This window comes from Homalodisca vitripennis, chromosome 6 (assembly GCF_021130785.1).
Source record: "Homalodisca vitripennis isolate AUS2020 chromosome 6, UT_GWSS_2.1, whole genome shotgun sequence".
NCBI classification, from domain to species: Eukaryota; Metazoa; Arthropoda; class Insecta; order Hemiptera; family Cicadellidae; genus Homalodisca; species Homalodisca vitripennis.
The window spans coordinates 74,403,882-74,415,892 of NC_060212.1; positions in this window are offsets into that span (position 1 = coordinate 74,403,882).

A 12,011-nucleotide genomic window follows, 5' to 3' on the forward strand; every position below is an offset into this window, starting at 1 on the left:
CCGGGAGTGAAAGATTTAACAAGTTTTTTTTTTTCATTTATGCTGCATTTATAACGTGGTTTATATTATATGTCAATTCATTAGTTGTTTTACACTCTTCACTGTTACAATGTATAGTAAAAGTTAAATATTAAATTTTTAAAGTAAAAAAGTTTTATAAAACTTTCCCTTTGATATCTGCATTACACTAATGATCCAGTGTGTAAAAATAGTACACAAATCTATATCATATAAAATTTACATGTATACAGATATTAAAACCTATTTCTCGAACTTTATTTTTAAAAGTATGAAGAAAAAGATGACCTGGAGCTAAACTCAACATTTGTTTCAAGAGCTGTTTAGTGACAGTTAAATTTCGATTATGAACATAAATACTACCTTCTTCGGAGCTACAAAGTCTTCTAGGTAACTTTGACATACTTACCTTCTTGTAAAACTTCCATGGGTTTTAAGAAATATTTTACAAAAGGAATTACCCTGAATATTCCTTCCATTCTTGAGTTTAGTGTTTAACCACATATTTAATTATTCATTTCTATTTATAAGATAATCATTCCAATCTTATCGTTTAGAAAGCTACAACTTTAATGAAACCTAAACATATATTTAGGTATAACTTACATTGATCTTATTTGTTTGGAAATGTGGTAAAGTTAAGTACAAAACCTTTCCATCACTGTTAATCACTTCACAATACACGAATACATTCAAAATTAATCAAAGAACTAACGGGTGAATAATTTCAGATATAATCTGAGGATTTATGGTAGGTAAGCCGCTTATGGCACAGTACAATCTGACAAATGTCAACATCATGACACTGATACAAATATCTTGGTTTTGTACTATTTTGCCTACTACGCTAGACGTATACAGTATAACTCATGTCATCAAGTCCTTATGTCAGGTCAATTTCAATACCAAATAACAACTATTTTAAGTATAATAAAGTATGAAGTAACGTAAGTATTCAAGCATTGTATTATTATGCAATCGTATAAATATTTGTGATTTTTTTCCACATTTCAAATTTCATTCGTAATAGATGCAAGTTACCGAATACGTGTATGTATATGATATGCACGTTATATTCTAACATATAACATATATTGTTGCGTGAGAGATTGCAATATTATTAAAAACTAAAACTCCTGTCCAGAGGATCAAACGTGTCCTGTCCAGAAAGAAAAATAGATATCCGGTCCTAGCGGACACAAATGTATCGTGTAGAAAAGAGAAATAAAATAAATCAATCAGTTAATAGATTTTACATTTTTTGTCGTTCGGAGCTATGATCGGGGTCTTTAGCTTCCGATACTTTTAAAGGGGACTATTTGAGGATAGGAATGTGCCAAAGAAGTCGCTCGCCAAGAGCAGTTGCCTTTCACGAGTACTGCCACAAGAGGAGTCCCTGGAACAAGCGCATGAGACCGGAGGTATACGAGACCAGAGAGTTCCAGACGTTCACACGGGATAGTCGCACGCACAACGGGACACATAAAGGGTAAACAAGGTATAACAACCTAGGTAAAGCGATAAAAGAGAATGGTGAGCTAGAGATGGTGAGATGGGATAATGAGCAGAGAATTGAATGCGTAAAAAACAAATACACACAAGATTAATGAAGAGGAGAGTTAGGTTGAGAGAACAACCCTGCCGTTACAATATATGCAACCCCACTGCTGGCCGCAGCGCGAGCGGTGGTGGATAGACAGTGATGAATTTAGAATTGGACAACAGCTGATCTCTCTCGCTTGCTCATTCATTAAAATTAATGCTTATTAATACTTCATTGGTTAAAGCGGTCACCTTCTATACACAGATTAGGCTAAAGGTTCATTATATACTACAGTTAAAGGTTAGCAAAGTTACACTATATCATCGCAACTGAAACATACTATTCATGTTAAAATATTCAAAATCCTACATTTTACATTCGCTTGAGCTTTTTAGAACTTTCACCATGTGAATATACTATTCTGGATAAATGTTATGGATGTTACGGAATGATTTCAGCCGTTCTAAAAAAATATTAATCAAAATAAAAATAGGTCTGGTTACAATTGCTTCAGAAGCACTTCTTGTTGTGACTAAACAAACTTGTGTTCTAATATTTTTCATATTGCAATTACAACATTTTTATAATATCGATTTAGAGCTTGTTTGAAGGATCATATATTTTTCAGAAAGGAAGAGGTTATGCATTCGACCTGATTCTATTTTAACTTGTTATGCGTTTACATAGAACTTTCTAAAAGTTCTGAAACTATTTCTGCGAACATGTTTTAAGTGAAAGAGGTCTGCCCCATAGTAGTTCCTTAAGTATTTTAAGGCTTGGGTAAAGTATCTGACCAGGAAAGTACTTCGTAAGTGTTACATATAACACCATATAGAGAACCCAGACAAGCAAATTGCATGGATTCATTTGTCTTAAAAGTAATAAATTTTAACCCTTAAGAAACATTACACGTAGTGTTCAGAATGACGTTCCTATCGATGGGACAATATAAAATTCTTCTTATAGCATCGGGACAGAATTAGGTTCAAAGTTTTTAGTTACCAAATCACTATAAAATTTCTGAAAGCTGCTGTGGAACGTTTTATAGCCTACATTAGAATTCCACAAATCACTCCAGTAGGAGTTCTTTGAAACACGACAGCGCAAAGGTACGGATTAAGATGCAGAGATGTAATTTCTTCCAATGACCATAACTTACCCTGCATATGATAGAGAACTTATATATGCCCATGGTAATGGTCGGTGTAACTTTTTTATTAGAGCAATGTAACCAGCGATCACAAGACCAATAGATGGAGCAGTGGGGTTGCCCGTTGAAGCCGACTCTGGCGCGCGATGCTACAACAATGGCGGCGACCTTGGGATGATTCACCCTAGTGGCGAGCGCTCAGACTGCGTTCGCTGCTGTCTGGCAGGTTTTAGAACATGAGAATGAAGATGAAGAGCTCGACTATTTCTATGATATTGTACTTCAAATGTAACGCCGCATATTGTTGAGTACCTTTCTGGTTTTATAGTAAGAACGTTAAGAAATAAAATATCCTGTAGCGGGTGCCTACAGCTGTTACAGGCTAATTAACTCAGTAAAATAAGGCAAAATAAGGATGCAACCTCGGAATAAAAGATAATAAGCTAAAACTTTGCATACGACTTTATTTTGATGATATAAAACTTACCTCAAAAGTCTCATATAATCACGTGTACGCGACTTAAGATATTTAAGGTCAAACTTCACGAAAATCGGTTTTTTGCAGATATCTCGTTTCCCTTACGCTAAATGACTTTGAATGTGGTTAGAGATATTGTAGAACGGAACATTCTCTTCAACTTTTGACTGAAGTAATTTTATGTACGTTCAACCCTTTTTCAGATATAGCGCAAAGAGTAGGGAACCGTTTACCTGTATATGCGATAATGCGAGGTCAGCCAGTAGAATACAATAAATAAATGAGTTATATTGTTAATTATTCACTTAATATTATTATTATTACTTAATACTATTATTATTGTTATTATTACTATTCAATTTTTATTATTATTTATTATTTATTATACCATATTTATAGATATTTGTTTATACTTTTCTTTTTTTTCTGCGACTTCATCAGCTACTTGACCACAAAACAAGCAAGATGTTTTAAAATCAAATACCACTTCTCGTTTTTTACGAGGTGGACTTTTTGCAGTTGGAGTTTCATCGTATTCTGCACGTCGCTTCGATGCAGCAATTGAATTTTTACTTATATACACTTTTCGACAATCAACATGCACCTTCACAGATGTCAAAGTATTTAAATAATTTATATGACCGTTATTTCTGTCAATACTTGCAGTTTTTAATGTTTGTAAGCCACGCACAAAACTCACAGAAGCACTTTCTGATATTAATGTATTACAAATAAAACAACAATCAGCCATTTCAATTAAAAGATACACTCAAAATCGTACGTCTGTTAATGCTAAGATGTCGTTTTCAACTAACGGATAAAATAAATTTTTATCGGTATAGAAATACTAACACAGAGAAATACCCTACCATTCCCATCATCAAGTAAACTATCTCACCACCACTACTGTACTTATACATAGAAATTCCAAACTCATTCGTTACGGTGTGTAGAAAGTAAAAAAAACCGGTCATATATAACAATGGAGCATCTGCTACAGCTTCGCAGAAACAGCAAACGTCGAACAAGAGATCTATATTTCGAGACGTAATATTCATAGTAATATAGTAATATGGACTAAAAGAATTTCTTTTAATATTGTATGTTTAATAAAAATAAAATAAGTATTATTTAGAGAATATATAATTTATAATTAATATCTATAAATATGGTATATTAAATAATAATAAAAATTGAATAATAATAATAAAAATGATAATAGTATTGAGAATCCTTATTTATTGCATCCTTATTTTACCGGACTAAATGAAGAAACGCAATACCGCAACAGTTTGATAAGTTGTAAAAACCGACGAGGACTTTTGCAACCTTCTGAAGGTGTTGTGAAACTTTGTTTGTTATGTGAAACCGAAGTAAAGTTGCGTATTAATAAAGGCGACGTGACAACTGTGAAAAAACTAGAGGACAGAATGGTAAATTCAGTGTTACGAAAGTGTATCGGTGTAAATCTGTTCCTAGGAGGGCATTGTTTTGAACAAGATCCTGGGGTAAATCACCTTATATTAGTTGAAAAAGCTATTTGTAAACAATACTTCAAAGTGCGACTACATCACCACTGCAAAAATGTCAGTGCCTCATTACACAAAAGCAGAATACGCAGTCATTTATTACAAACATTTTTAGGACAAGTAGAGAGGTACGTTTTATTGTAAGCTTTGGATATTTATATTTCTAATTTTCATATTGTAATTTCCATTATATTAAATACTTTATTTATAAACATAATAAGTCTATGTCTAGTGGTTTACTTTATTGTACCTTATATTGCCTCAAGTTTAGTTAATATTTAATTGCACTAAATGACAGTTTCTATTTAAATAAAATGATATGCGAATGCCTTATAAATGGGGTTTAAAAACGTTTAACATATTAAAAATAATTAATTACATTTAAATGAATTTTAAATTAACGATATGTTGAGTTTTAATTTAAGAGCCGAGAGCGGCCTGGAGTGTAGGCGATCTGTTTTAGGTCGGGCGATGCTGTCAGGGTTTTCGCCTATATTCTCCCGATAATATCAGGAAAACGACTGGTCTTAGAAAAAAAAGTTTCGAATGAAAAAAATAATTCAACTCTTTATCTCAAACTTTCCCGCTTACAAAACTTGCCTGTCCTAAAAACAAAAACATTCCTCACAGACCGACTTTTTCATGTTACGATTTCAAATGTGTATAAAACTTTTAAAGTTTTTTGCTCATTAAAATTATATAGAGATCACAACTGGTAATTTGAGTTGCGCCATTGGAATCGATGTTTTATGAGATATACGTACACCAAATTTGAACATTTTAGCTTAATCCTAAGTGGGCTAGGTGGCGATTTATTTATGCGCGCGCACTGCAATTTTTAAGCTTCTCTGGACGGCGTTTGGCGTTTCTAGATGCTCTCAAGAACACCAGTAATGTTGTAGGAATAGGAGTGCTCCATCTATTGGTCTTATGTGATCGCTGAATGTAACAAATCTGGTCTGGAGCATTGCACTAAATTAAGTGTGGACAATTTTTCTAACACTTCGTATTAGTTCCCTCGTAGTTGTTTTGGGAAGTTTTATAGTGTACATAAGGTGTCAGAAAACGCTAATCTAAAGAACTTATAAGTTCTTTGAAACATGACCGAATAAGACGCAAATATGTACCTTATAACTGATTCTATAGTACATGTTTCTATTAAAATTTGGTGCATGCTTAAAATTTTGTATTACACAGTTTGAGTTCTTTACATTTAGATTTTATTTAACAGTTTTGAACTTTTTTTATTTTTATTTTTTAAAATTGTGTCATTTTTTCATTTTCGTTTCGAGACAATTTAAACAAACATTTTCTTTAGAAGAGTCCGTTCTCTTTCTAAGGCTATTCTTGTAAAAGTTAATAATTTTTAAACCACGATAATTAGACAGAAACTAATATAAAATATCCTAATATTGTTGTTGATTTTAAATGTTAATTCAGAATTTGTGTTAAAATTTAAAAGATGATTTGACAAAAACATTTGTTTTATTTTTAATATATATTTTGTAATAAACAAAAAAAGTAAACCGTATTAATATAATCTATTACATAACATTTAGGAAATTATTGATTAACGCTTCTAACACAATTACTCTACCGCTACAACGAGTTTTTCCCTTACGGTTTAATTTTTATGGGAATGCTAAATTAGAATGTATAAATATTTTAAATGGTTTCTAAATTTACCTTTGCTATTTTATACGTAGAAAACCAAGGAATTAACGGACAAAAAGAACACCAATGGGTTAAAGATCTCCAGTATGCGCCGAGATCGAATCCTTTCTGAAAAATATGGAAAAAGAGGGATTCCTATTTGAAAATTAAAAAATGATGGCGCCTCTCCTGTGGAAAAAAACTTTTGAAAATATTTTAAGTACGTCAAAAATATGTTTCTAATTATTTATCCAGAAACATTCACAGAGTCAAATTTATCTATTGTTGCCTGATCAATAATTAGCAGAGGGGGCAGAATTTGTTATAACCCTATATACACAAAAACCCACGCAGTAAAATCGTATGTATTTTAAACTTGTATAGCTGTATAAGGATTTGGCTTTGTAAATTAAAAATCGAAGCAATGTGTTGATCATGTCAATAAATTATTTCTTAAATAGCCATGGAGACTGGTTTGTAGGACTATGTCAATATAGATTAATAACATTCATCAAATCCTAGTAAATGGCGTGTAAGCCCAGGAACTTAGCGATCAAATCATTATATCTTGACATATTTCATCAAATGAACAACTTCCACCTTACAACATATTTACGGAAAACAAACTTACTTTAAATCGGATTAAAGTAATTTTCTTATTATTGCTCATATTCCTAGTATGATAAATTAACTATCAAATTAATTCTACCCATAATAAACATAACTTTAGCTAATAAATTTACTTTTCATTAGTTGTCAACCAATGCAAAGTTAATCTCTGTTTACTCGTTCTATATTATTACTTTATAGTTTTTCGTGCCATTTTGTGGAACGTCTTCTCCTAAGGCGAATGGATGGACACTAAATGGTTGTCTTGTTAGGAATACCTTCTTGTGTATCTTTGAAACAAAAATTCATGCACTCTTGATATGTTTTTTGTGTGTCTTTTCATTCACTTAGATCAATAGATTCAGGTACGCCACATTGAGGAATAATATTTATTGTTCAACTATTGTGAAACTTCGGTACATAAATCATAACAAAAATATTTATTACTATATTTAAAAACGTATCTTTGGAAGTAATATATAAACCTCATCAGTCTTATTTCAAGCAAAAACCTTCCATAATTATTTATAAAACAGTGCATTCATTTAGTCCACTCAGAACTATACATACGATCACTGTTTGAACCACTTTCACCTTGAAGGTAGCTTTGATTCCTCAAAAAGTTAAAAAATAACGTGAAAAAAGAGAAATGTTCGGTAGACTTTATAATAGTTGTGAATATAAAGTTATTATTTGTTTAAATTAAAAAAAAGAATTAGAATGATTTCCACGCAAAGAAAATTTTACGCTTAAGTAATTGTTTATACACAAAACTTCTTACATTTCACTATTTTTAGAAGACAATGGCGATAAACAGAAGAATAGGCAGACATATAGAGTGAGCACCACCTGTTCAATCCATCATCTGTGGCATAATATCTGCTCTGGCCAGGATCTTCTACGCATTATTTGTCTTTATGTCTACAACGGGATCTTTCTTTATATAACGTCAACAATTAAATTAAATACACATTTATAAAAAATAATTATACTTTAATTAAAAATTGTGTTTTTAATAATTTACGATGAAAGAATATTTCAATAACACGCAAGCCCCATTTTACGACGTATTTGTGAAGGTAATTTCCTTATGAATTATCAGAGAATATTTTTATAAAACCAGGAAAATTTGGTGCAGAATATTATATCAATAATTAAAATCAGTTTGTTTATCTATATTGTATGATGAAGATAGTTTCTGTTTTCCTGTTGCATTGCATGTTTTACAATTTTGCAATAAGAATTTCAACTGAGGATTTGTCTTTTTTATATGTTTATATTACAAAAAGTTATTTTTAATGTTGAATTTAGTTCCATTTCACCTTCCTTTATTACAATGTCTGGAATCTGACGCTGTGTCAGACTTGACTGCTGGTATCTGGAGATGTTCGACACAAGAAATCCAAACAAAAAGTTGGCGACGGAGAAGCTCTAACTTAGCTATAACTTATGTTACAGTCACATAAAAATAGGTAAATTGGTAGTTTCATTGCCTTCTCAGGTGCACAATTGATACCAGACTGTGTAATAAAAAGAAGGCGAACTTCAGCTAAACTCAACATTAAAATTGAATCAACATTTTCTAACGTTATGTGTAAATAACAATTCTTCAACCAAAATTCGCTATAAAAATAATTAATAGATTAAATATTTATTGTATATTTGTGTTTCTTGAATAATTAATCGTTCCAACGAGCGTTGCGATATAATGGCTGGCCTTTTTTATCATTTTTAGTATTATTATTACTATATACTACCAGTTACTTGCGGCCTCAAAAGTAATTTCATTTTTTAAGACATACACCATGGGCATAATTCTTTTTAAATAACATTCAAACACTCAAGAAATAAGTTACAGTAAGTGCAAGATATTGCGTTTTAATAATTTGTAGCATTTTGCAAATCTATTTTTGCAGAATATTGTATTATTTTGTTACAAAGAGATTATGAAGGAATCGGAGCGTACTAAATTATTAACGCAACTTTGAAAGACAGGACAAGTTGTAACAAGATTTGCTCCAGAAAAGTTTTAACTTTAATATTAGTTAAAGTTAATATTAATATTAGTTTAAAAGGTTATTTTCAATAGAAATGTAATATTCAACGGTCATAATAATTGAATAAATAAAAATTTCAAGTTTGCAGTGTAGTAGTTTTGGAGGAATATATTTCAATTATAGTTTTCATCTGGAATCTGTGCCAATAGTAACAGAAAGTGACACACGTAATACAAAGTAGTTTTCAGCAAAGTTTAAATTTAGTTGTATATAGAGAAAAGACATACAATTACATTGTAACAAAGAACCTACACTATAATAAAGAAAATTGCATGGTATTTTGAATAAAATTAGAACCACTTGAATTTTAAAAGGGACTTAAATTTTTAATTCAATTTAATTTTTTGCACAATAATTTAACTTTAATTTAATTGTTTTTATTTGAAAAACATTTTCTTGAGAAACCTTTAACGAAATAAGTGGTCCTTCAAACAATTGGTGATTGAATATAAATATTTTACAATTTATTTCTTGTTGTGCCTCTAACGTATAATGTAAACCTACGTTTAATGTTTTTATTTTTCATTGTTTCTGCTACGCTCTTAATAATCAGATAGTAAGAACATCTTTCCACGTTGTGTATTTATATTTCAAATAATTCATAGCATGCTTATAATATATATTAACAGTTTGAATTTGTGCATATAAACTGTTTAAAAAAATATTAACGAGAGATATTACAAAAAGTCCTGATGTCTCAGAATAGACCTCACAAAACAGAATTTTGTACTTTAACTATTATAAACAATTACCAATAAACTGTAATAATTTACATAAAAACACTTTTTTTTTAAATAACTTTCGTAATGCTATACACATGCTTATATGGAATTATATTTTAAATTGCTAATAAAACCAATTGTTTAATTAATCATGAGATTATTTTTATTTTAATCTAAATCTATTTCTATATTCCCTATACATAGACCATAATTTATTTCAACTTCTATTACTGCTACTCATTATAAACTCACGTTCCAGGAACCGATTGTGTAATTAGAGGACGATATAACTTTCAACTCCAAGTACAACTTTCTATCCTAATTCCACAACAATTGCTCATAGTTCACATAACATGAATCACTGATTAGTGCTCTAGACTGACATTCGCGATTTCCTAGAACCAGTCAATCGATCTTCACTTTGTACCTCTTTAGCTCTACTACTGAGGTTCAACGGGTTAACCCATAACATGGAAATCCATAGATATTTAACAACATGATTAATAAAAATTATAATGACTATTATTAATTATTTAACTATAAAAAATTGGTGTAAACAAATTGGTATATTTATTACACAAATGGGCATTTATATTTGATTATCATGTAGTAAGTTAAATGCTGTTTGAAATAGGAGGCAACAAATGAAGCCTTTCCGTTCAAATGGAGCTAAGTGCCAAAATTTCCAAAAATAGTTTTTTCTAATTAAAGTAGTCTATGTTCCAACGTGATTCCATATCTAAAGGAGCTATGTGCCAACTATGTTTCTGTTAGTTGCAATCAATGATCACAGATGGTGCCGGTGGCAACTCCAGCTGGCCTTCAGTGCTATTGGAGCTAAGTGCCGGCAACCATTTTAAGCAGCTGTGAGTACTGTGAGTTGTGTAATAAATAAAAAGTATATTGTATTATGCTGTAATATGGATAATCAAAAGTTAAAAGCGTTTAGTGAAACTCCTAAGGATAATGAATCTTTTAAAATTAAACAACGGAAAGCAAGAATAAGTGGAAAGCCATACATTATTCGAAGCAAAGAGAAAGGTTACAAAGAAGTGTCTGCAAAAGATCCACCTTTTACACAGGTAGGTTAATTAGTAAGCTAAAGTTGTTTTTTCAATTAATTTGATTGTAACTTAAACAATATTATATTATTTTGAGTAAGTTTTGTTGTTTGTAGTTATAGTTAATGAATAAATACTACAATAATTTTTAGCAACATAACCTAACATAAGTTATATTTTTACGGAATTTATTTCTAAAATCCAGGAGTAGGTAGGCTACTTGAACTTTGTGTAAAGTAAAATAATAGTGTATAATTTAACAGTATGGCTGCTGTTATCCCGTATCTCATTTAGCCCCACTACTACAAACTACGGATAACGGTAGCCTATATTTTAAGATTAGAGTAGGCCTAAGGTAAAACTCATAAATCGTTAAGCCGTAGATAAAATTCTGAACTGAATCCAAAACCAATGTTTTATTCTTTTCGTATAATAATTTAATTAACATTATCCTATATAAAACTTATGTCAATCTTATTACCCATTTAACCATACTATTTCCTAAGCAATTTTATTACTTTCAGGAAAAGTGCAAATGCAAGTACAAATGCAGTGAATTATCTGATGACTACAAAATGAAGTTATTTAAAGAGATCCATGAGCTTGACAAGAACGGACAGAACACATACTTGCTTGGGCTGATAGAGATTCTCCCAGTTCAGAGGAGGCGACATGGTAAATATGATACCCCAACAGAAAGCCGACGTCAAAATACTGTGAGTTACATCGTGCCAAATGGGAAAGGACACCATATCCGGGTATGTAAAAACACATTTATGGCTATATTTGGAATTAAGTCATCCAAAAGAGTACAAAATCTTGTGGCAAATAAAAAAATGGGCAATACTGTTGTGAAGGATACCAGGGGAGGATTGAAAACTTTCAAATACACTCTGGCTGATAGAAATTTGGTCAAGGACCATATTAAATCCATACCATCTGAACCTAGCCACTACAACAGAAACCGATCTGATTATGAATACCTGAGCCAAGATCTCAATCTGTATCGCCTATACAAGGCGTTTATGGAAAAATTTCCTAATATTAAAATCTCATACAATTTCTATTCCATAGTTTTTAAGAATGATTTTCCAAATCTAAAATTTAGGAAACCTCGTGTTGATACATGTAAAAAATGTGACCGCCTAAAACTCGAAATGACTAGTAAAGACCCAGTCGTTGTTAGACAAG